This window comes from Chamaea fasciata, unplaced genomic scaffold, assembly GCF_029207755.1.
Source record: "Chamaea fasciata isolate MVZ Bird 193981 ecotype frontalis unplaced genomic scaffold, bChaFas1.0.hap1 SCAF_1, whole genome shotgun sequence".
Lineage (NCBI taxonomy): Eukaryota > Metazoa > Chordata > Aves > Passeriformes > Sylviidae > Chamaea > Chamaea fasciata.
In genome coordinates, this window is record NW_027094086.1 from 97,398,354 (window position 1) to 97,422,735 (window position 24,382).

Sequence of the window (24,382 nt, forward strand, 5' to 3'; positions counted from 1 at the left end):
AAGGAACTGGACTCTAGATCCACATAAACTCCTAAAATAAGACCCTACCAAATATTAGGGTCTTTACTGCAGGAGTAATATCTAAAACAACTTCAGCCACCAGTCCCTCTCCCTCCTGCCTCATCTGGGCAAAGAAGGTATTAAGCATTTATTTCAGGAGATAGCTTAGTAACACAGGAGGAAATTCCTGGGCACAGCTCATCTTTTAAGAGCCTCTATACCAGACACTTCCAAGACCAGTCTTGAATCAATGATTTACTGCCACTCTGTGAAGGAAGAAAAAAAATTCCAACAGGGAGCAGAAATCTCTTTAAATGTTTTCAAATTTAGGAAATAAACTAATCATTATTTTTAAAGCAGTCAAACAAGCAGTTTTTATTAAAATTATTAATTACTTTGGAAAAATGTATTGCAGTTTGTGTGTGACATTAGCAACTTTGGGGATAGCACAAAAAATAAAATCTATAAATTCTCATTGCTTAGATTAAAACATTTAAAATTCTTTCACCAGTATGCAGGGAGCTTAGATACCCATACTGAAGAGAGTGGGATCAAAGGTGAGAGCCTGGTTCTTATCTTAGAGCCAGGCACCTACTATGATATCACATACAGCTTTTATTATATTTTTCATTTCAGCCTCACTTTTACCTTCTTCTGCTGACAAGAGGCAATTTGATCTTTGTATTCTTTAGAGACGGATGGAAGTAGGATGGGCAGGGGTTAGGGGGAAGCTACAGGGCCCCAATTTGTCTTTAATCACTAGAAGTTTTGTCAAGAGTTTAGTTTTTTGGACAGGTCTATGTTCCTAGACTTTATCCAATATTGAGGCAAATTTAAAGGATCTCAGAAGCTTTACCTTTGAATTTATGTATGATTTGCTATTAAGAGGCACTTGACCTTACCTCATTACCTTTCACTTATTCATTACCATACAGCACCTAATGTTTTACCTCTTCTCCAAATGAATTATTGTAGCGGTGTGAAATTATTAGTTTGTAATTTTATGTAGAATGGTTTGTTCCAGACTACCCCGTGTTTTAACCCCTTTGGTTTTTCCCTAGTTGTAGGTCCTGCCCATCTCCCTGCAACCCAGCCCAGACACTGGTGAGAGGCTGGGGTGATTAGCAGAGCCTATGACTTCTCCGCCCTGTATCATGTATCAGATGTCCTGTGTATTGTCTTTCTGTCTTGGTCAATCCCTCCTTACCTAGTATTGGTTATGGTTCACCCTTCCCCTCCCCATATCCCCCATACAAAAACTGAAACCAGAACCCCAGGAGTCACTCTCTATGGATGTGGCCCTGTAGGAGCAATAAACATCTAGCTTCAACCCACGTGAGAGTCACTCTTTCTTCTTCCACGGTCTCTCGACACTTCAGCCTGAGGTTCAGACCCACCAAACCTAAGGATACAAACTTTCCATTTGGCCTGGTGAGTGATCAAGCTGGTAAACTACTCCAGACACCACCACAAATTATTTTATCTGTGTTCAAGGAGGGTAAAATTAATGCAAGCATGACCACCTATAGGATCCAATAAGAAGGCATTGAAATGCTGACTGAGAGATGATAACGAGCAGATGTGAGCCAGTTACTTAACCCACTGTAAAATGATCCCTAATATTCACCTGGCCATGCCTTTGTTAACATTGATGATATGTGGTCACTTATGAATGAGGCTTTTGCTCCTACAGATTACCAAATCATGTCTATGCATAAAATATTGCCTCAGTGTTAAAGCTGGAGAAATTCCAAAATGAGGGGAATAAGTAAATCAAAGAAAAATCTAGAAGTCAGTCCCATTGTAGGTTAAGCAAAGGATGATTGCAAAGAAGTTAGCATTTTGTTAAGTGAATTACTCAGTTCTACAGGGAACAAAAAAAAAAATTAGAAAAACCGTTACATATTTCATTACATTATTTTGATTAAGCACTACACATTTCATTTAAATAAATAGGAAAAGGAACAATTCTGTCTTGGGACAGAGAGAGAAGTTTGGAGGTAGGTATTCAAAATGCTCACAATATAGTTTATGCCAGCCTTGTATTTTAACATAAACAGACTTCAACAAGTAGAGTAATAGAGTGTAGAAACTCAAACACTTAGGTTTTGTTTATGGCTTGCAACAGAAACACATAAATGAAATCACACACAATGGAAAGCATTCTTTGCAGCCCTGCTTGCTGTCCGTGCCCTCCAAAGGCAGAGAAGCTACAGCAGCAGGGCAAGTGCGGCTCCTAGTCTGGGAAGCGAGAAATAGCTTTTTCGGCAGACCTAGCGCTCTTGCCGGCCGTTTCTTCAGGATTTCCTTGGAGCAGCAGCCCTACACCCTGTCAGTGCTCTCCAAAAGCAAAGAAGCTACAGCAGCAGCCAAGTGCATCTCCTAGACCGGGAAGCGAGAAATCGCTTTTTCGGTAGATCTAGTGTTCTTGTAGGCAGTTTCATGTGGCATGCAGCAGCAATCCTGCGTGCTGTCCGTGGTCAACAAAAGTAGAGAAGGTACCGCAGCAGCGAAATTGTGTCCCCGAGCACGGGAAGTGAGAAACCACTCCGTTTGCAGATAAAGTACTCCTGCCGGCTGATTCCTGTGGCTTTGCTTGGAGAAGCAACCCTGCATACAGTCAGTACTCTCCACAAGCAGAGAAGCTCCTGTAGCACAGCAAGTGCGTCTCCTAGCCCGGGAAGCAAGAAATCGCTTGTTCGGCACACCTACAGCTCTCAGCGGCTGTATGCCGTAGACTCGCTTGGAACAGTGGCTATGCACAGTTTCTGAGCTCTGAACATGCAGAGAAGCACCTACAGCACAGCAAGTGAGACTCCTAGCCCGGATAGCAAGAAATCGCTTTTTTGGAAGATCTAGTGGTCTTGCCGTCTGTTTCTTCTGGCTTTGCTTGGAGCAGCAATCCTGCATGCTATGACTCCTCCACAGAAGCAGACAAGGCACCGCAGCAGCGCAATTGCATGTTCGAGCCCACGGAGCGAGAAATTGCTCCACTGGCAGATCTAGTGCTCCTGCGAGCTGTATCTTGCTACTTTGCTTGGAGCAAAAACCCTGCATGCGATCAGTACTCTCCACAAGCAGAGAAGCTCCTGCAGCATGGCAAGTGGCTCTCCAAACCCAAGATGTGAGAAAACACTTGTTCAGAAGATCTAGTGATCACATCGGCTGTATGCCGCAGCCTTGCCTGGAACAGTGGCTAGGCGCGGTTTCTAAGATCTCCACAAGCAGAAAAGCTCCTGCAGCACTGCAAGTGCGTCTCCTAGCCAGGAAAGCAAGAAATCGCTCGTTCGGAACACCTAGTGCTCACAGCGGCTGTATGCCATAGCCTCACTAGGAACAGTGGCTAGGCGCAGTTTCTGAGCTCCCCAGAGCAGAGAAGCTCCTGCAGCACGGACAGTGCGCCTCCTAGGCCGAGAAGCAAGAAACACCTTGTTCGACACACCTAGTCCTAACGGCGACTCTATGCCATACCCAAGTTTGGAAAAGATGATAGGCACTGTTTCTGGCCTCTGCACAAGGAAAGAGACACCTGCAGCATGGCAAGGGCGCCACCTAGCCGGGAAGCGAGAAATCGCTTCTACGGCACAAGAAATGCTCTAGGCGGCTGCATGCCATAGGCTCACTTGAAGCAGCGGCTAGGCGCGGCTTCTGAGATCTCCACAAGCAGAGAGGCTCCTGCAAAAAAGCAAGTGAATCTCCTAGCCCGGCAAGCGAGTAAGCGACTCTTGTCCGCGCCTAGCGCTCTCAGTAGCTCTAAGCCGGAGTCTGGCTGGGAAGAGTATCTCTGCTTGTGGAGAGCTCGGAAACCGCGCCTAGCCGCTGTTCCCAGTCAGCCTACTGTGGGCAGCCACTGAGAGCACTAGGCACCGCCAGCAAACGCTTTCTCGCTTCCCGGGCTAGGAGACGCACTTGCCGTGCTGCAAACAGCTTCTCTGCTTGTGGAGAGCCCGGTTGCCGTGCCTAGCCGCTGGTCCCAGCCAGCCTACGGCGTACAGCCGCCGACAGCACTAGACGTGGACAACAGGCGCTTTCTCGCTTGCTGGGCTAGGAGATGCACATCACGTGCTTCAGGAGTTTCTCTCCTTGTGGACCTCTTGGAAGCCGCGCCTAGACACTTTTCCCAGCGAGCCAACGGCGTACAGCCGCCTAAAGCACTAGGCGCGGCCACAAGGCGCTTTCTCCCTTCTCGGGAAACAGACGCACATGCCTTGCTGCAAAGAGCGTCTCTGCTTGTGGAGAGAATGAGAAACCCGCCGAGCCGCTGTTCTCAGCCAGCCTGCGGCGTACAGGTGCCGAGAGCACTAGGCGCGGCCGACAGGTGCTTTCACACTTCCCAGGCTAGGAGACGCATTTTCCCTGCTGCAAAGAGCTTCCCTACTTGTGTTGAGCTCGGAAACTGTGCCTAGCTACTCTTCCCAGTCAGCCTATGGCGTACAGCCGCCAAAAGCACTAGGCGCGGCCAACAGGCGCTATCTCACTTCCCAGGCTAGGAGAGGCACCTGCTGTGCTGCAAAAAGCTTCTCTGCTTGTAGAAATGTCGGAAACCGCCCCTAGCCGCTGTTCCCAGCCAGGCTACGGACGTACAGCTGCTGAGATCACTAGGCGCAGCGAACAGGGGCTTTCTCGCTTCCCTGGCTAGGAGACGCACTTGCCATGCTGCAGTACCTTCTCTGCTTCTGGAGAGCGCGGAAACAGCGCCTAGCTCCTGTTCCCAGCCGGCCTACGGTGCACTGGCGCCGAGAGCAATAGGGGTGGCCAACAGGCGCTTTCTCGATTCTTAGGCTAAAAGATGCACCTTCCGTGCGTCAAAGAGCTACTCTGCTTGTGGACAGCTCGGAAACCGCGCCTAGTCGCTGTTCCCAGCCATCATAAGGCGTACAGCTGCCGAGAGCACTAGGCGCAGCGAACAAGCACTTTCTAGCTTTTCGGGCAAGGTAACGAACTTTCCGTGCTGCGATGAGCTTCTCTGCTTCTGGAGAACTCGGAAACCGCGCCTAGCCGCTGTTCCCAGCCTGCCTATGGCGTACACCTGCCGAGAGCACTAGGCGCAGTGAACAGCCGCTTTCTCGTTTCCCAGGCTAAGAGACGCACTTTCCGTTCTGCAAAGAGCTTCTCTGCTTGTGGAGAGCACGGAAACCGTGCCTAACTGCTGTTTCCAGCCTGCCAGCAGCGTACAGCAGACGAGAATACTAGGCGCCGTGAAAAGACGCTTTCTTACTTCCCAGGCTAGGAGATGCACTTTCCATGCTGCAAAGAGCTTCTCTGCTTGTGGAGAGCTCGGAAACCACGCCTAGCCGCTGTTCCAAGCCAGCAGGCAGCGTACAGCGGCTGAGAGCACTAGGCGAGGCCAACAGGCACTTTCTCGCTTCCCAGGCTAGGAGAGGCACCTGCTGTGCTGCAAAAACCTTCTCTGCTTGTAGAGGTCTCGGAAACCGCCCCTAGCCGCTGTTCCCAGCCTGCCTACTGCGTGCGGCCGCCTAAAGTGCGAGGCGCAGCGCACAGGCGCTTTCTCGTTTCCCAAGCTAGGAGACGCACTTTCCGTGCTGCAAAGAGCTTCTCTGCTTGTGGAGAGCTCGGAAACTGTGCCTAGCCGCTGTTCCCAGCCAGCCTACGGTGTACAGCTGCTGAGAGCACTAGGCGCAGGGAACAGGCGCTTTCTCGCTTCCCACTGTAAGAGACGCAGTTTCCGTGCGGCAAAGAGCTTCTCTGCTTGTGGAGAGCTCGGAAACCACGCCTAGCCGCTGTTCCAAGCAAGCCTGCCGCGTACAGCAGCCGAGAGGACCGTCCTAGGCGAGGCCAACAAATGCTTTCTTGCTTCCCAGACTAGGAGACGAACTTTCCGTGCTGCAAACAGCTTCTCTGCTTGTGGGGAGCTCAGAAACCGCGCCTCGCCGCTGTTCCCAGCCTGCCCACGGCGTGCAGCCACCTAAAGCACTAGACGTGGACAACAGGCGCTTTCTCGCTTGCTAGCCTAGGAGATGCACTTCCCGTACATCAGGAGCTTATCTGCTTGTGGCAAGCTCGGTTACTGTGCCTAGCCGTTGTTCCCAGCCAGCCTACGGCGCACAGCCGCCGACAGCACTAGACGTGGACAACAGGCGCTTTCTCGCTTGCTGGGCTGGGAGATGCACATCACGTGCTTCAGGAGCTTCTCTCCTTGTGGACCTCTTGGAAGCCGCGCCTAGACACTTTTCCCAGCCAGCCTATGGCGTACAGCAGCCGAGACCACTAGGCGCAGCGAACAGGGGCTTTCTCGCTTCCCTGGCTAGGAGACGCACTTGCCAGGCTGCAGGACCTTCTCTGCTTCTGGAGAGCTCAGAAAACGTGCCTAGCTCCTGTTCCCAGCCAGCCTACGGCGCACTGGCGCCGAGAGCAATAGGGTTGGCCATCAGGCGTTTTCTCGATTCTTAGGCTAAAAGACGCACTTTCCGTGCGTCAAAGAGTTTCTCTGCTTGTGGACAGCTCAGAAACCGCGCCTAGTCGCTGTTCTCAGCCATCATAAGGTGTACAGCTGCCGAGAACACTAGGCGCAGCGAACAAGCACTTTCTAGCTTTTCGGGCAAGGTAACGAACTTTCCGCGCTGCGATGAGCTTCTCTGCTTGTGGAGAGCTGGAAACAGCGCCGAGCCGCTGTTCCCAGCCAGCCTGCAGCGTACAGCTGACGAGAATACTAGGCGCGGTGAAAAGACGCTATCTCGCTTCTCAGGCTAGGAGACACACTTTCCATGCTGCAAAGAGCTTCTCTGCTTCTGGAGAGCTCGGAAACCGCGTCCAAGCCAGCAGGCAGCGTACAGCTGCTGAGAGCACTTGGCGAGGCCAACAGGCGCTTTCTCGCTTCCCACCCAAGGAGACTCACTTTCCGTGCTGCAGGAACTTCTCTGCTTGTGGAGAGCTCAAAAACTGCGCCTAGCCGCTATTCCCAGCCAACCTACGTCGTACAGGCGCCGACCGTCCTAGGCGCGGCCAACAGGCACTTTCTCGCTTCCCAGGCTAGGAGAGGCACCTGCTGTGCTGCAAAAACCTTCTCTGCTTGTAGAGGTCTTGGAAACCGCCCCTAGCCGCTGTTCCCAGCCTGCCTACTGCGTGCGGCCGCCTAAAGCGCGAGGCGCAGCGCACAGGCGCTTTCTCGTTTCCCAAGCTAGGAGACGCACTTTCCATGCGACAAAGAGCTTCTCTGCTTGTGGAGATCTCGGAAACCGCGCCTAGCCTCTCTTTCCAGCTAGACTACGGCATACTGCCTCCGACCGTAGTAGCGGAGGCCAACAAAAGCTTCCTCGCTTCCCAGGCTACGAGACGCACTTTCCGTGCTGCAAAGAGCTTCTCTGCTTGTGGAGAGCTCGGTTGCTGTGCCTAGCCGCTGTTCCCAGCCAGCCTACGGTGTACAGCTGCTGAGAGCACTAGGCGCAGGGAACAGGCGCTTTCTCGCTTCCCACTGTAAGAGACGCAGTTTCCGTGCGGCAAAGAGCTTCTCTGCTTGTGGAGAGCTCGGAAACCACGCCTAGCCGCTGTTCCAAGCAAGCCTGCTGCGTACAGCAGCCGAGAGGACCAGGCGAGGCCAACAGACGCTTTCTCGCTGCCTAGGCTTGGAGACGCACTTTCCATACTGCAAAGAGCTTCTCTGCTTGTGGAGAGCTTGGAAACGGTGCCTGGTCACTGTTCCCAGCCAGCCTAAGGCGTGCAGCCACCAAGAGTACCAGGCGAGGCCAAGTGGCGCTTTCTCTTTTCCCAGGCTAGGGGACGCACTTACCGTGCTGCAAAGAGCTTCTCTGCTTTGGAGTGCTCGGAAACCGTGCCTAGCTGCTGTTCCCAGCAAGCCTACGGCGTACAGCTGCCGAGAGCACTAGGAGAGGCCAACAGGCGCTTTCTCGCTTCCCACCCAAGGAGACTCCCTTTCCGTGCTGCACAAACTTCTCTGCTTCTGGAGAGCTCAAAAAACTGCGCCTAACCGCTATTCCCAGCAAACCTACGGCATACAGATGCCGACCGTCCTAGGCGAGGCCAACAAATGCTTTCTCGCTTCCCAGACTAGGAGACGAACTTTCCGTGCTGCAAACATCTTCTCTGCTTGTGGGGAGCTCAGAAACCGCGCCTAGTCGCTGTTCCCAGCCATCATAAGGCGTACAGCTGCCAAGAACACTAGGCGTAGCGAACTAGCGCTTTCTAGCTTTTCGGGCAAGGTAACGAACTTTCCGTGCTGCGATGCGCTTCTCTGCTTGTGGAGAGCTGGAAACAGCGCCGAACCGCTGTTCCCAGCCTGCCTGCGGCGTACACCTGCCGAGAGCACTAGGCGCAGTGTACAGCCGCTTTCTCGTTTCCCAGCATAAGAGACGCACTTTCCATTCTGCAAAGAGCTTCTCTGCTTGTGGAAAGCATGGACACCACGCCTAACTGCTGTTCCCAGCCAGCCTGCAGCGTACAGCCGACGAGAATACTAGGCGCGGTGAAAAGACGCTATCTCGCTTCCCAGGCTAGGAGACACACTTTCCGTGCTGCAAAGAGCTTCTCTGCTTCTGGAGAGCTCGTAAACAGTGCCCAGCCGCTGTTCCAAGCCAGCAGGCAGCGTACAGCTGCTGAGAGCACTTGGCGAGGCCAACAGGCGCTTTCTCGCTTCCCAACCAAGGAGACTCACTTTCCGTGCTGCACGAACTTCTCTGCTTCTGGAGAGCTCAAAAAACTGCGCCTAACCGCTATTCCCAGCAAACCTACAGCGTACAGGCGCCGACCGTCCCAGTCGAGGCCAACAAATGCTTTCTCGCTTCCCAGACTAGGAGACGAACTTTTCATGCTGCAAAGAGCTTCTCTGCATCTGGAGAGCTCAGAAACCTCGCCTAGCCGCTGTTCCCAGCCTGCCTACTGCGTGCAGCCGCCTAAAGCACTAGACGCAGCGAACAGGCGCTTTCTCGCTTCCCGGGCTAGGAGACGCACTTGCCATGCTGCAAAGATATTCTCTGCTTGTGGAGAGCTCGGTTACCGTGCCTAGCCGCTGTTCCCAGCCAGCTTATGGCGCACAGCTGCCGAGAGCACTAGGCGCGGCCACAAGGCGCTTTCTCCCTTCTCGGGAAACAGACGCACATGCCTTGCTGCAAAGAGCATCTCTGCTTGTGGAGAGAATGAGAAACCCGACGAGCTGCTGTTCTCAGCCAGCCTGCGGCGTACAGGTGCCGAGAATACTAGGCACGGCCGACAGGCGCTTTCACACTTCCCAGGCTAGGAGACGCATTTTCCCTGCTGCAAAGAGCTTCCCTGCTTGTGTTGAGCTCGGAAACTGTGCCTAGCTACTCTTCCCAGTCAGCCTACGGTGTACATCCGCCAAAAGCACTAGATGCGGCCAATAGGTGCTATCTCGCTTCCCAGGCTAGGAGAGGCACCTGCTATGCTGCAGAAAGCTTCTCTGCTTGTAGAGGTCGCGGAGACCACCCCTAGCCGCTGTTCCCAGCCTGCCTACTGCGTGCAGCCGCCTAAAGCGCGAGGCACAGCGCACAGGCGCTTTCTCGTTTCCCAAGCTAGGAGACGCACTTTCCATGCGACAAAGAGCTTCTCTGCTTGTGGAGAGCTCGGAAACCACGCCTAGCCTCTCTTTCCAGCTAGACTACGGCATACTGCCTCCGACCATAGTAGAGGAGGCCAACAAAAGCTTCCTCGCTTCCCAGGCTACGAGACGCACTTTCCGTGCTGCAAAGAGCTTCTCTGCTTGTGGAGAGCTCGGTTGCCGTGCCTAGCCGCTGTTCCCAGCCAGCCTACGGTGTACAGCTGCTGAGAGCACTAGGCGCAGGGAACAGGCGCTTTCTCGCTTCCCACTGTAAGAGACGCAGTTTCCGTGCGGCAAAGAGCTTCTCTGCTTGTGGAGAGCTCGGAAACCACGCCTAGCCGCTGTTCCAAGCAAGCCTGCCGCGTACAGCAGCCGAGAGGACCAGGCGAAGTCAACAGACGCTTTCTCGCTGCCTAGGCTTGGAGACGCACTTTCCATACTGCAAAGAGCTTCTCTGCTTGTGGAGAGCTCGGAAACGGCGCCTGGTCACTGTTCCCAGCCAGCCTAAGGCGTGCAGCCACCAAGAGTACCAGGCGAGGCCAAGAGGCGCTTTCTCTTTTCCCAGGCTAGGGGATGCACTTTCCGTGCTGCAAAGAGCTTCTCTGCTTTGGAGTGCTCGGAAACCGCGCCTAGCCGCTGTTCCAAGCCAGCATGCAGCGTACAGCTGACGAGAGCACTAGGCGAGGCCAACAGGCACTTTCTCGCTTCCCCCCAAGGAGACTAACTTTCCGTGCTGCACGAACTTCTCTGCTTCTGGAGAGCTCAAAAAACTGCGCCTAACCGCTATTCCCAGCAAACCTACGGCGTACAGCAGCCGAGAGGACCGTCCTAGGCGAGGCCAACAAATGCTTTCTTGCTTCCCAGACTAGGAGACGAACTTTCCGTGCTGCAAACAGCTTCTCTGCTTGTGGGGAGCTCAGAAACCGCGCCTCGCCGCTGTTCCCAGCCTGCCCACGGCGTGCAGCCACCTAAAGCACTAGACGTGGACAACAGGCGCTTTCTCGCTTGCTAGCCTAGGAGATGCACTTCCCGTACATCAGGAGCTTATCTGCTTGTGGCAAGCTCGGTTACTGTGCCTAGCCGTTGTTCCCAGCCAGCCTACGGCGTACAACCGCCGACAGCACTAGACGTGGACAACAGGCGCTTTCTCGCTTGCTGGGCTAGGAGATGCACATCACGTGCTTCAGGAGCTTCTCTCCTTGTGGACCTCTTAGAAGCCGCGCCTAGACACTTTTCCCAGCGAGCCAACGGTGTACAGACGCCGAGAGCACTAGGCGCGGCCACAAGGCGCTTTCTCCCTTCTCGAGAAACAGACGCACATGCCTGGTTGCAAAGAGCTTCTCTGCTTGTGGAGAGCTCGGAAACCGCGCCTAGCCGCTGTTTGCAAGCCAGCAGGCAACGTACAGCGGCTGAGAGCACTAGGCGAGGCCAACAGGCGCTTTCTCGCTTCCACCCCAAGGAGACTCACTTTCCGTGCTGCAGGAACTTCTCTGCTTGTGGAGAGCTCAAAAACTGCGCCTAGCCGCTGTTCCCAGCCAGCCTACGGCATACAGCCCCTGACAGTACTAGGTGAGGCCAACAAATGCTTTCTCGCTTCCCACATTAAGTGACGACCTTTCCGTGCTGCAAAGAGCTACTCTGCTATCTCGCTTCCCAGGCTAGGAGACGCAATTTCCGTGCTTCAAAGAGCTTCTCTGCTTGTGGAGAGCCCGGAAACGGCACCTGGTCGCTGTTCCCAGCCAGCCTAAGGCGTGCAGCCACCAAGAGTACCAGGCGAGACCAAGAGGCGCTTTCTCTTTTCCCAGGCTGGGGGACGCACTTTCCGTGCTGCAAAGAGCTTCTCTGCTTGTGGAGTGCTCGGAAACCGCGCCTAGCCGCTGTTCGCAAGCCAGCAGGCAACGTACAGCTGACGAGAGCACTAGGAGAGGCCAACAGGCGCTTTCTCGCTTCCCACCCAAGGAGACTCACTTTCCGTGCTGCAGGAACCTCGCTGCTTGTGGAGAGCTCAAAAAACTGCGCCTAACCGCTATTCCCAGCAAACCTACGGCGTACAGGCGCCGACCGTCCTAGGCGAGGCCAACAAATGCTTTCTCGCTTCCCAGACTAGGAGACGAACTTTCCATGCTGCAAAGAGCTTCTCTGCATCTGGAGAGCTCAGAAATCTCGCCTAGCCGCGGTTCCCAGCCTGCCTACGGCGTGCAGCCGCGTAAAGCACTAGGCGCAGCGAACAGGCACTTTCTTGCTTCCCGGGCTAGGAGACGCACTTGCCGTGCTGCAAATATCTTCTCTGCTTGTGGAGAGCTCGGTTACCATGCCTAGCCGCTGTTCCCAGCCAGCCTACGGCGTACAGCTGCCGAGAGCACTAGGCGCGGCCACAAGGCACTTTCTCCCTTCTCGGGAAACAGACGCACATGCCTTGCTGCAAAGAGCGTCTCTGCTTGTGGAGAGAATGAGAAACCCGCCGAGCTGCTGTTCTCAGCCAGCCTGCGGCGTACAGGTGCCGAGAGCACTAGGCATGGCCGACAGGTGCTTTCACACTTCCCAGGCTAGGAGACGCATTTTCCCTGCTGCAAAGAGCTTCCCTGCTTGTGTTGAGCTCGGAAACTGTGCCTAGCTACTCTTCCCTGTCAGCCTACGGTGTCCATCTGCCAAAAGCACTAGACGAGGCCAATAGGCGCTATCTCGCTTCCCAGGCTAGGAGAGGCACCTGCTATGCTGCAAAAAGCTTCTCTGCTTGTAGAGGTCTCGGAAACCACACCTAGCCGCTGTTCCCAGCCTGCCTACTGCGTGCAGCCGCCTAAAGGGCGAGGCGCAACGCACAGGCGCTTTCTCGTTTCCCAAGCTAGGAGACGCACTTTCCATGCGACAAAGAGCTTCTCTGCTTGTGGAGAGCTCGAAAACCGCGCCTAGCCACCCTTCCCAGCCAGACTACGGGATACTGCCTCCGACCATAGTAGAGGAGGCCAACAAAAGCTTCCTCGCTTCCCAGGCTACGAGATGCACTTTCCGTGCTGCAAAGAGCTTCTCTGCTTGTGAAAAGGTAGAAAACTGCTCCTAGCTGCTGTTCCCAACGAGCCTCCTGCGTACCGCCAACGAGAATACTAGGTGCAGTGAAACGATGCTTTCTCGCTTCCCAGGCTAGAAGAAGCCCTTTTCGTGCTGCAAAGAGCTTCTCTGCTTGTGAAGAGCTTGGAAACCGCCGCTAGCCGCTGTTACCAGCCAGCCTACGGCGTACAGCAGCCAAGAGCAGTAGGCATAGCCAGCAGACACTTTCTCGCTTACCAGGCTCGGAGACGCACTTTGCATGCGCCAAAAATCTTCTCTACTTGTGGAGAGCTTGGAAACCGCGCCTCATCGCAGTTGCCAGAAGCATAGGGTGTTCAGTGTCCGACCGCACTAGGGGAGGCTAACAATTGCTTCCTCGCTTCCCAGCCTAGGAGACGCACTTTCCATGCTGCCAAGAGCTTCTCTGCTTGTGGAGAGCTCAGAAATCACGCCTCGTCACTGTTACCAGCAGCATCTGGTGTACGGTCTCCGACCGTTCTAGGAAAGGGTAACAAATGCTTTCTTGCTTTCATGGCCCGAAGACGCACTTTCCGTGCTGCAAACAGCTTCTCTGCTTGTGGAGAGCTCGGGAACTGCGCCTAGCCACAGTTCGCGGCCAGCCTGCTGCGTACCACTGGAGAATGAACAAGGCACAGCCAGCAGGCGCTTTCTCGCTTCCCAGGCTAGGAGACGCCCTTTCCATGCTGCATCGAGCTTCTCTGCTTGTGGAGAGCTTGAAAACCGCGTGTCGCCTCTCTTTCAAGGCAGCCTGCGGCGTGCTGCCGGTGAGAATACTAGGCGCAGTGAACAGACGCTTTCTCTCTTCATAGGCCAAAAGATGCACTTGCCATGCTGCAAAGAACTTCTCTGCTACCTCGCTTCCCACAGTAACAGGCGCACTTTCCGTCTTCCAAAGAGCTTCTCTGCTTGAGGAGAGCTCGGAAACAGCGCCTAGCCGCTGTTCCCAGCCAGCCTGCCGCGAACCGCCGGAGAAAGCACTAGGCGCAGCCAACAAGCGCTTTCTCGCTTCCCGGGCTAGGAGACGCACTTTCCATGCTGCAGAAGCTTCTCTGCTTTTGGAGAGCTCGGAAACAGCGCCTAGCCGCTGTTCCCAGCCTGCCTACGGCGTGCAGCCTATGAGAGCACTAGGTGAAGCCAACAGACGCTTTCTCGCTTCCCAGGCTAAGAGAAGCACTTTCCGTGCTGTAAAGAGCTTCTCTGCTTGTGGAGAGCTCGGAAACTGCGCCTAGCCGCTGTTCCCAGTCTGCCTGCAGCGTAGAACCGCCAGTAGCACTAGGCGCAGCGAAAAGATGTTTTCTCACTTCCCAGGCTAAGGGAAGCACTTTCTGTGCTGCAAACAGCTTCTCTTCTTCTGGAGAGCTCGGAAACCGAGCCTGGCCGGTGTTCGCAGCCAGCCTGCAGCGTACCCCTTGAGAAATTACTAGGCGTGGCCAACAGGCGCTGTCTCGCTTCCCAGCCTAGGAGACACACTTTCCCTGCTGCAATGAGCTTCTCTGCTTCTGGAGAGCTCGGAAACCGCGCCTAGCCGCTGTTCCAAGCCAGCAGGCAGCGTACAGCTGCTGAGAGCACTTGGCGAGGCCAACAGGCGCTTTCTCGCTTCCCACCCAAGGAGACTCACTTTCCGTGCTGCAGGAACTTCTCTGCTTGTGGAGAGCTCAAAAACTGCGCCTAGCCGCTATTCCCAGCCAACCTACGTCGTAAAGGCGCCGACCGTCATAGGCGCGGCCAACAGGTGCTATCTCGCTTCCCAGGCTAGGAGAGGCACCTCCTGTGCTGCAAAAACCTTCTCTGCTTGTAGAGGTCTCGGAAACCGCCCCTAGCCGCTGTTCCCAGTCTGCCTGCAGCGTAGAACTGCCAGTAGCACTAGGCGCAGCGAAAAGATGTTTTCTCGCTTCCCACGCTAAGGGAAGCACTTTCCGTGCTGCAAACAGCTCCTCTGCTTGTGGAGAGCTCGGAAACCGCGCCTAGCCGCTGTTCCCAGCCTGCCTACAGCGTAGAACCGCCAAGAGCGCTAGGGGCAACAAAAAGGCGCTTTCCCGCTTCCCAGGCTAAGAGAAGGACTTTCCGTTCTGCAAACAGCTTCTCTGCTTGTGGAGAGCTAGGAAACAGTGCCTAACCGCAGTTCGCGGCCAGCCTGCAGCGTACCGCTGGGGAATGCACGAGGCGCAGCCAACAGGCGCTTTCTCGCTTTCCAGGCTAGGAGACGCACTTTTCATGCTGCAGAAGCTTCTCTGTTTCTGGAGAGTTCAGAAACAGCACCTAGCCGTTGTTCGCAGCCTGCCTACGGAGTGCAGCTTCCGAGAGCACTAGGCGAAGCCAAGAGATGCTTTCTCGCTTCCCAGGCTAGGAGATACACTTTCCGTGCTGCAAAGAGCTTCTCTGCTTGTGGAGAGCTCGGAAACAGCGCCTAGCTGCTGGTCTCAGCCTGCCTAAGGCATGCAGCCTCCGAGAGCACTAGGCGAAGCCAAAAGATTCTTTTTCACTACCCAGGCTAAGAGAAGCACTTTCCGTGCTGCAAGCAGCTTCTCTGCTTGTGGAGAGCTCTGAAACAGTGCCTACCCTCTGTTCCCAACTTGGTTGCAGTGTAGAACCGCCGAGAGCAGTAGGCGCAGCGAATATGCGCTTACTTGCTTCCCACGCTAAGAGAAGCACTTTCCGTGCGGCAATCAGCTCCTCTGCTTGTGCAGAGCTTGGAAACCGCGCCTAGCCGCTGTTCCCAGCCAGCCTGCAGTGTACCGTCAACGAGAATACTAGGTGCAGTGAAAAGACGCTTTCTCGCTTCCCAGGCTAGGAGACACACTTTCCGTGCTGCAGGAGCTTCTCTGCTTGTGGAGAGCTTGGAAACCGCCGCTAGTCGCTGTTACCAGCCAGCCTACAGTGTACAGCAGCCAAGAGTAGAAGGCACTGCCAGCAGACACTTTCCCACTTCCCAGGCTCGGAGACGCACTTTCCGTGCTGCAGGAACTTCTCTGCTTGTGGAGAGCTCGGAAACCGCGCCTCATCGTAGCTGCCAGGACCATAGGGTGTACGGTGTCCGACCGCACTAGGGTAGGCTAACAATTGCTTCCTCGCTTCCCAGCCTAGGAGACGCACTTTCCATGCGGCAAAGAGCTTCTCTGCTTGTGGAGAGCTCAGAAATCGCGCCTCGTCACTGTTACCAGCAGCATATGGTGTACGGTCTGCGACCGTTCTAGGAAAGGGTAACAAATGCTTTTTCGCTTCCCAGGCTAAGAGATGATCTTTCCTTGCTGCAAAGAGCTTCTCTGCTTGTGGAGAGCTCGGAAACCGCGCCTAGCCGCTGTTCGCAGCCAGCCTGCAGAGTACCGCCGAAGAAAGCGCTAGGTGAAGCCAACAGGGGCTTTCTCGCTTCCCAGGCTAGGAGGCGCACTTTCCGTGCTGCAAAGGCTTCTCTGCTTGTGGAGAGCTTGGAAAGTGCGCCCAGCCGCTGTTCCCAGCCTGCCTGCAGCGTAGAACTGCCGAGAGCACAAGGTGCAGGGAAAAGGAGCTTTCTCGCTTCCCAGGCTCAGAGAAGCACTTTTCGTACTGCAAAGACCTTCTCTGCTTGTGGAGAGCTCGGAATCCGTTCCTAGCCTCTGTTCCCAGCCTGTCTGCAGCGTAGAACCGCCAAGAGCACTAGGCATAGCAAAAAGGCGCTTTCTCGCTTCCCAGGCTAGGAGGCGCACTTTCCGTGCTGCAGAAGCTTCTCTGCTTGTGGAGAGCTTGGAAAGAGCGCCTAGCTGCTGTTCCCAGCCTGCCTGCAGCGTAGAACCGCCAAGAGCACTAGGCGCGTCCAGCAGGCGCTTTCTCGCTTCCCAGGCTAAGAGAAGCACTTTCCGTGCTGCAAACAGCTTCTCTGCTTGTGGAGAGCTTGGAAACAGCGCCTAGCCGCTGTTTGGAGCCAGCCTGGAGCGTACCCCCGGAGAAAGCAGTAGGCGAGGCCAACGAGCGCTTTCTCGCTTCCCAGGCTAAGAGAAGCACTTTCCGTGCTGCAAAGAGCTTCTCTGCTTGTGGAGAGCTCGGAAACAGCGCCTAGCGCTGTTCCAAGCCTGCCTGCAGCGTACCGTGGGAGAAAGCACTAGGTGCGACCAACAGGCGCTTTCTAGCATTCCAGGCTAGGAGATGCACTTTCTGTGCTGCAAACAGCTTCTCTGCTTGTGGAGAGCTCAGAAACAGCGCGTAGCCGCTGTTCCCAGGCTGCCTGCAGCGTAGAGGTGCCGAGAGCCCTAGGCGCATCCAACTAGCGCTTTCTCGCCTCCCAGGCTAGGAGTAGCACTTTCTGTCCTGCAAAGAGCTTCTCTGCTTGCAGAGAGCTCGGCAACCGCGCCTAGCCACTGTCCCCAGCCTTCCTACGGCGTGCAGCCTCCGAGAGTACTAGGCGAAGCCAACAGATGCTTTCTCGCTTCACAAGCTAGTAGATACACTTTCCGTGCTGCAAAGAGCTTCTCTGCTTGTGGAGAGCTCGGAAACCATGCCTAGCCTCTGTTCCAGCCTGCCTGCAGCGTTGAACTGCCACGAGGACTAGACGCAGCGAAAAGGCGCTTTCTCGCTTCCCAGGCTAAGAGACGATCTTTCCTTGCTGCAAAGAGCTTCTCTGCTTGTGGAGAGCTCGGAAACCGCGCCTAGCCGCTGTTCCCAGCCAGCCTACGGCGTACAGACGCTGAGAGCAGCAGGCGAGGCCAACAGACACTTTCTCGCTTCCCAGGCTTGGAGACGCACTTTTTGTGCTGCAAAGAGCTTCTCTGCTTGTGGAGAGCTCGGAAACCGCGCCTCATCGTAGCTGCCAGGAGCATAGGGTGTACGGTGTCCGACCGCACTAGGGGAGGCTAACAATTGCTTTCTCGCTTCCCAGCCTAGGAGACGCACTTTCCATGCTGCAAAGAGCTTCTCTGCTTGTGGAGAGCTCAGAAATCGCGCCTCGTCACTGTTGCCAGCAGCATCTGGTGTACGGTCTCCGACCGTTCTAGGAAAGGGTAACAAATGCTTTCTCGCTTTCCAGGCCCGAAGACGCACTTTCCGTACTGCAAACAGCTACTCTGATTGTGGAGAGCTCGGAAACTGCGCCTAGATGCACTTCCAAGCCGGACTACAGCGTGCAGCCCCCTATGGCACTAGGCGCAGCGAACAGGCGCTTTCTCGCTTCCCAGGCTAAGAGACGATCTTTCCTTGCTGCAAAGAGCTTCTCTGCTTGTGGAGAGCTCGGAAACCGCGCCTAGCGGCTGTTCCCAGCCAGCCTAGGGCCTACAGACGCTGAGAGCAGCAGGCGAAGCCAACAGACACTTTCTCGCTTCCCAGGCTTGGAGACGCACTTTCTGTGCTGCAAAGAGCTTCTCTGCTTGTGGAGAGCTTAAAACCACGCCTCGCCTCTCTTCCCAGGCAGCCTGCAGCGTACTGCCGGAGAGAATACTAGGCTCAGTGAACAGACGCTCTCTCTCCACAGGCCAGGAGATGCACTTACCATGGTTCAAAGAGCTTCTCTGCTACCTCGCTTCCCACACTAACAGGCGCACTTTCCGTCCTCCAAAGAGCTTCTCTGCCTGTGGAGAGCTCGGAAACAGCGCCTAGCCGCTGTTCCAAGCCAGCCTGCAGCGTACCACCGGAGAGTGCACTAGGCGCGGCCAAACGGCGTTTTCTCGCTTCCCAGGCTAGGAGAAGCGTTTTCCGTGCTGCAAACAGCCTCTCTCCTTGTGGAGAGCTCGGAAACAGCGTTTAACGCTGTTCCAAGCCTGCCTGCAAGCGAACCGCCGGAGAGTGCACTAGGCGCGGCCAAACGGCGTTTTCTCGCTTCCCAGGCTAGGAGAAGCGTTTTCCGTGCTGCAAACAGCCTCTCTGCTTGTGGAGAGCTCGGAAACAGCGTTTAACGCTGTTCCCAGCCTGCCTGCAAGCGAACCGGCGGAGAGTGCACTAGGCGCGGCCAAACGGCGTTTTCTCGCTTCCCAGGCTAGGAGAAGCGTTTTCCGTGCTGCAAACAGCTTCTCTGCTTGTGGAGAGCTGGGACACAGCGTTTAACGCTGTTCCAAGCCTGCCTGCAAGCGAACCGGCGGAGAGTGCACTAGACGCGGCCAAACGGCGTTTTCTCGCTTCCCAGGCTAGGAGAAGCGTTTTCCGTGCTGCAAACAGCTTCTCTGCTTGTGGAGTGCTCGGAAACAGCGTTTAACGCTGTTCCAAGCCTGCCTGCAAGCGAACCGCCGGAGAGTGCACTAGGCGCGGCCAAACGGCGTTTTCTCGCTTCCCAGGCTAGGAGAAGCGTTTTCCGTGCTGCAAACAGCTTCTCTGCTTGTGGGGAGCTCGGAAACAGCGTTTGACGCTGTTCCAAGCCTGCCTGCAAGCGAACCGCCGGAGAGTGCGCTAGACGCGGCCAAACGGCGTTTTCTCGCTTCCCAGGCTAGGCGCAGCGTTTTCCGTGCTGCAAACAGCTTCTCTGCTTGTGGGGAGCTCGGAAACAGCGTTTGACGCTGTTCCAAGCCTGCCTGCAAGCGAACCGGCGGAGAGTGCGCTAGACGCGGCCAAACGGCGTTTTCTCGCTTCCCAGGCTAGGAGAAGCGTTTTCCGTGCTGCAAACAGCTTCTCTGCTTGTGGGGAGCTCGGAAACAGCGTTTGACGCTGTTCCAAGCCTGCCTGCAAGCGAACCGCCGGAGAGTGCGCTAGACGCGGCCAAACGGCGTTTTCTCGCTTCCCAGGCTAGGAGAAGCGTTTTCCGTGCTGCAAACAGCTTCTCTGCTTGTGGAGAGCTCGGAAACAGCGTTTAACGCTGTTCCAAGCCTGCCTGCAAGCGAACCGCCGGAGAGTGCACTAGGCGCGGCCAAACGGCGTTTTCTCCCATCCCAGGCTAGGAGAAGCGTTTTCCGTGCTTCAAACAGCTTCTCTGCTTGGGGAGAGCTCGGAAACAGCGTTTAACGCTGTTCCAAGCCTGCCTGCAAGCGAACCGGCGGAGAGTGCACTAGGCGCGGCCAAACGGCGTTTTCTCGCTTCCCAGGCTAGGAGAAGCGTTTTCCGTGCTGCAAACAGCCTCTCTGCTTGTGGAGAGCTCGGAAACAGCGTTTGACGCTGTTCCAAGCCTGCCTGCAAGCGAACCGCCGGAGAGTGCACTAGACGCGGCCAAACGGCGTTTTCTCGCTTCCCAGGCTAGGAGAAGCGTTTTCCGTGCTGCAAACAGCTTCTCTGCTTGTGGAGAGCTCGGAAACAGCGTTTGACGCTGTTCCAAGCCTGCCTGCAAGCGAACCGCCGGAGAGTGCACTAGGCGCGGCCAAACGGCGTTTTCTCGCTTCCCAGGCTAGGAGAAGCGTTTTCCGTGCTGCAAACAGCTTCTCTGCTTGTGGAGAGCTCGGAAACAGCGTTTGACGCTGTTCCAAGCCTGCCTGCAAGCGAACCGGCGGAGAGTGCACTAGGCGCGGCCAAACGGCGTTTTCTCGCTTCCCAGGCTAGGAGAAGCGTTTTCCGTGCTGCAAACAGCTTCTCTGCTTGTGGGGAGCTCGGAAACAGCGTTTGACGCTGTTCCAAGCCTGCCTGCAAGCGAACCGGCGGAGAGTGCACTAGACGCGGCCAAACGGCGTTTTCTCGCTTCCCAGGCTAGGAGAAGCGTTTTCCGTGCTGCAAACAGCTTCTCTGCTTGTGGGGAGCTCGGAAACAGCGTTTGACGCTGTTCCAAGCCTGCCTGCAAGCGAACCGCCGGAGAGTGCACTAGACGCGGCCAAACGGCGTTTTCTCGCTTCCCAGGCTAGGAGAAGCGTTTTCCGTGCTGCAAACAGCTTCTCTGCTTGCGGGGAGCTCGGAAACAGCGTTTGACGCTGTTCCAAGTCTGCCTGCAAGCGAACCGCCGGAGAGTGCACTAGACGCGGCCAAACGGCGTTTTCTCGCTTCCCAGGCTAGGAGAAGCGTTTTCCGTGCTGCAAACAGCTTCTCTGCTTGTGGGGAGCTCGGAAACAGCGTTTGACGCTGTTCCAAGCCTGCCTGCAAGCGAACCGGCGGAGAGTGCACTAGACGCGGCCAAACGGCGTTTTCTCGCTTCCCAGGCTAGGAGAAGCGTTTTCCGTGCTGCAAACAGCTTCTCTGCTTGTGGGGAGCTCGGAAACAGCGTTTGACGCTGTTCCAAGCCTGCCTGCAAGCGAACCGGTGGAGAGTGCACTAGACGCGGCCAAACGGCGTTTTCTCGCTTCCCAGGCTAGGAGAAGCGTTTTCCGTGCTGCAAACAGCTTCTCTGCTTGTGGGGAGCTCGGAAACAGCGTTTGACGCTGTTCCAAGCCTGCCTGCAAGCGAACCGGCGGAGAGTGCACTAGACGCGGCCAAACGGCGTTTTCTCGCTTCCCAGGCTAGGAGAAGCGTTTTCCGTGCTGCAAACAGCTTCTCTGCTTGTGGGGAGCTCGGAAACAGCGTTTGACGCTGTTCCAAGCCTGCCTGCAAGCGAACCGCCGGAGAGTGCACTAGACGCGGCCAAACGGCGTTTTCTCTCGCTTCCCAGGCTAGGAGAAGCGTTTTCCGTGCTGCAAATAGCCTCTCTACTTGTGGGGAGCTCGGAAACAGCGCTTGACGCTGTTCCAAGCCTGCCTGCAAGCGAACCGCCGGAGAGTGCACTAGACGCGGCCAAACGGCGTTTTCTCGCTTCCCAGGCTAGGAGAAGCGTTTTCCGTGCTGCAAACAGCTTCTCTGCTTGTGGGGAGCTCGGAAACAGCGTTTGACGCTGTTCCAAGCCTGCCTGCAAGCGAACCGGCGGAGAGTGCACTAGACGCGGCCAAACGGCGTTTTCTCGCTTCCCAGGCTAGGAGAAGCGTTTTCCGTGCTGCAAACAGCTTCTCTGCTTGTGGGGAGCTCGGAAACAGCGTTTGACGCTGTTCCAAGCCTGCCTGCAAGCGAACCGCCGGAGAGTGCACTAGGCGCGGCCAAACGGCGTTTTCTCCCATCCCAGGCTAGGAGAAGCGTTTTCCGTGCTGCAAACAGCTTCTCTGCTTGGGGAGAGCTCGGAAACAGCGTTTAACGCTGTTCCAAGCCTGCCTGCAAGCGAACCGGCGGAGAGTGCACTAGACGCGGCCAAACGGCGTTTTCTCGCTTCCCAGGCTAGGAGAAGCGTTTTCCGTGCTGCAAACAGCTTCTCTGCTTGTGGGGAGCTCGGAAACAGCGTTTGACGCTGTTCCAAGCCTGCCTGCAAGCGAACCGCCGGAGAGTGCACTAGGCGCGGCCAAACGGCGTTTTCTCGCTTCCCAGGCTAGGAGAAGCGTTTTCCGTGCTTCAAACAGCTTCTCTGCTTGGGGAGAGCTCGGAAACAGCGTTTAACGCTGTTCCAAGCCTGCCTGCAAGCGAACCGCCGGAGAGTGCACTAGACGCGGCCAAACGGCGTTTTCTCGCTTCCCAGGCTAGGAGAAGCGTTTTCCGTGCTGCAAACAGCTTCTCTGCTTGTGGAGAGCTCGGAAACAGCGTTTGACGCTGTTCCAAGCCTGCCTGCAAGCGAACCGGCGGAGAGTGCACTAGGCGCGGCCAAACGGCGTTTTCTCGCTTCCCAGGCTAGGAGAAGCGTTTTCCGTGCTGCAAACAGCTTCTCTGCTTGTGGAGAGCTCGGAAACAGCGTTTGACGCTGTTCCAAGCCTGCCTGCAAGCGAACCGGCGGAGAGTGCACTAGGCGCGGCCAAACGGCGTTTTCTCGCTTCCCAGGCTAGGAGAAGCGTTTTCCGTGCTGCAAACAGCTTCTCTGCTTGTGGGGAGCTCGGAAACAGCGTTTGACGCTGTTCCAAGCCTGCCTGCAAGCGAACCGCCGGAGAGTGCACTAGACGCGGCCAAACGGCGTTTTCTCGCTTCCCAGGCTAGGAGAAGCGTTTTCCGTGCTGCAAACAGCTTCTCTGCTTGTGGGGAGCTCGGAAACAGCGTTTGACGCTGTTCCAAGCCTGCCTGCAAGCGAACCGGCGGAGAGTGCACTAGACGCGGCCAAACGGCGTTTTCTCGCTTCCCAGGCTAGGAGAAGCGTTTTCCGTGCTGCAAACAGCTTCTCTGCTTGTGGGGAGCTCGGAAACAGCGTTTGACGCTGTTCCAAGCCTGCCTGCAAGCGAACCGGTGGAGAGTGCACTAGACGCGGCCAAACGGCGTTTTCTCGCTTCCCAGGCTAGGAGAAGCGTTTTCCGTGCTGCAAACAGCTTCTCTGCTTGTGGGGAGCTCGGAAACAGCGTTTGACGCTGTTCCAAGCCTGCCTGCAAGCGAACCGGCGGAGAGTGCACTAGACGCGGCCAAACGGCGTTTTCTCGCTTCCCAGGCTAGGAGAAGCGTTTTCCGTGCTGCAAACAGCTTCTCTGCTTGTGGGGAGCTCGGAAACAGCGTTTGACGCTGTTCCAAGCCTGCCTGCAAGCGAACCGCCGGAGAGTGCACTAGACGCGGCCAAACGGCGTTTTCCCTCGCTTCCCAGGCTAGGAGAAGCGTTTTCCCGTGCTGCAAATAGCCTCTCTACTTGTGGGGAGCTCGGAAACAGCGCTTGACGCTGTTCCAAGCCTGCCTGCAAGCGAACCGCCGGAGAGTGCGCTAGACGCGGCCAAACGGCGTTTTCTCGCTTCCCAGGCTAGGAGAAGCGTTTTCCGTGCTGCAAACAGCCTCTCTGCTTGTGGAGAGCTCGGAAACAGCGTTTAACGCTGTTCCCAGCCTGCCTGCAAGCGAACCGGCGGAGAGTGCACTAGGCGCGGCCAAACGGCGTTTTCTCGCTTCCCAGGCTAGGAGAAGCGTTTTCCGTGCTGCAAACATCTTCTCTGCTTGTGGGGAGCTGGGACACAGCGTTTGACGCTGTTCCAAGCCTGCCTGCAAGCGAACCGGCGGAGAGTGCACTAGACGCGGCCAAACGGCGTTTTCTCGCTTCCCAGGCTAGGAGAAGCGTTTTCCGTGCTGCAAACAGCTTCTCTGCTTGTGGAGTGCTCGGAAACAGCGTTTAACGCTGTTCCAAGCCTGCCTGCAAGCGAACCGCCGGAGAGTGCACTAGGCGCGGACAAACGGCGTTTTCTCGCTTCCCAGGCTAGGAGAAGCGTTTTCCGTGCTGCAAACAGCCTCTCTGCTTGTGGAGAGCTCGGAAACAGCGTTTAACGCTGTTCCAAGCCTGCCTGCAAGCGAACCGCCGGAGAGTGCACTAGGCGCGGCCAAACGGCGTTTTCTCGCTTCCCAGGCTAGGAGAAGCGTTTTCCGTGCTGCAAACAGCTTCTCTGCTTGTGGGGAGCTCGGAAACAGCGTTTGACGCTGTTCCAAGCCTGCCTGCAAGCGAACCGGCGGAGAGTACACTAGACGCGGCCAAACGGCGTTTTCTCGCTTCCCAGGCTAGGAGAAGCGTTTTTCCGTGCTGCAAACAGCTTCTCTGCTTGTGGGGAGCTCGGAAACAGCGTTTGACGCTGTTCCAAGCCTGCCTGCAAGCGAACCGCCGGAGAGTGCACTAGGCGCGGCCAAACGGCGTTTTCTCCCATCCCAGGCTAGGAGAAGCGTTTTCCGTGCTGCAAACAGCTTCTCTGCTTGGGGAGAGCTCGGAAACAGCGTTTTACGCTGTTCCAAGCCTGCCTGCAAGCGAACCGGCGGAGAGTGCACTAGACGCGGCCAAACGGCGTTTTTCTCGCTTCCCAGGCTAGGAGAAGCGTTTTCCGTGCTGCAAACAGCTTCTCTGCTTGTGGGGAGCTCGGAAACAGCGTTTGACGCTGTTCCAAGCCTGCCTGCAAGCGAACCGCCGGAGAGTGCACTAGGCGCGGCCAAACGGCGTTTTCTCGCTTCCCAGGCTAGGAGAAGCGTTTTCCGTGCTTCAAACAGCTTCTCTGCTTGGGGGAGAGCTCGGAAACAGCGTTTAAC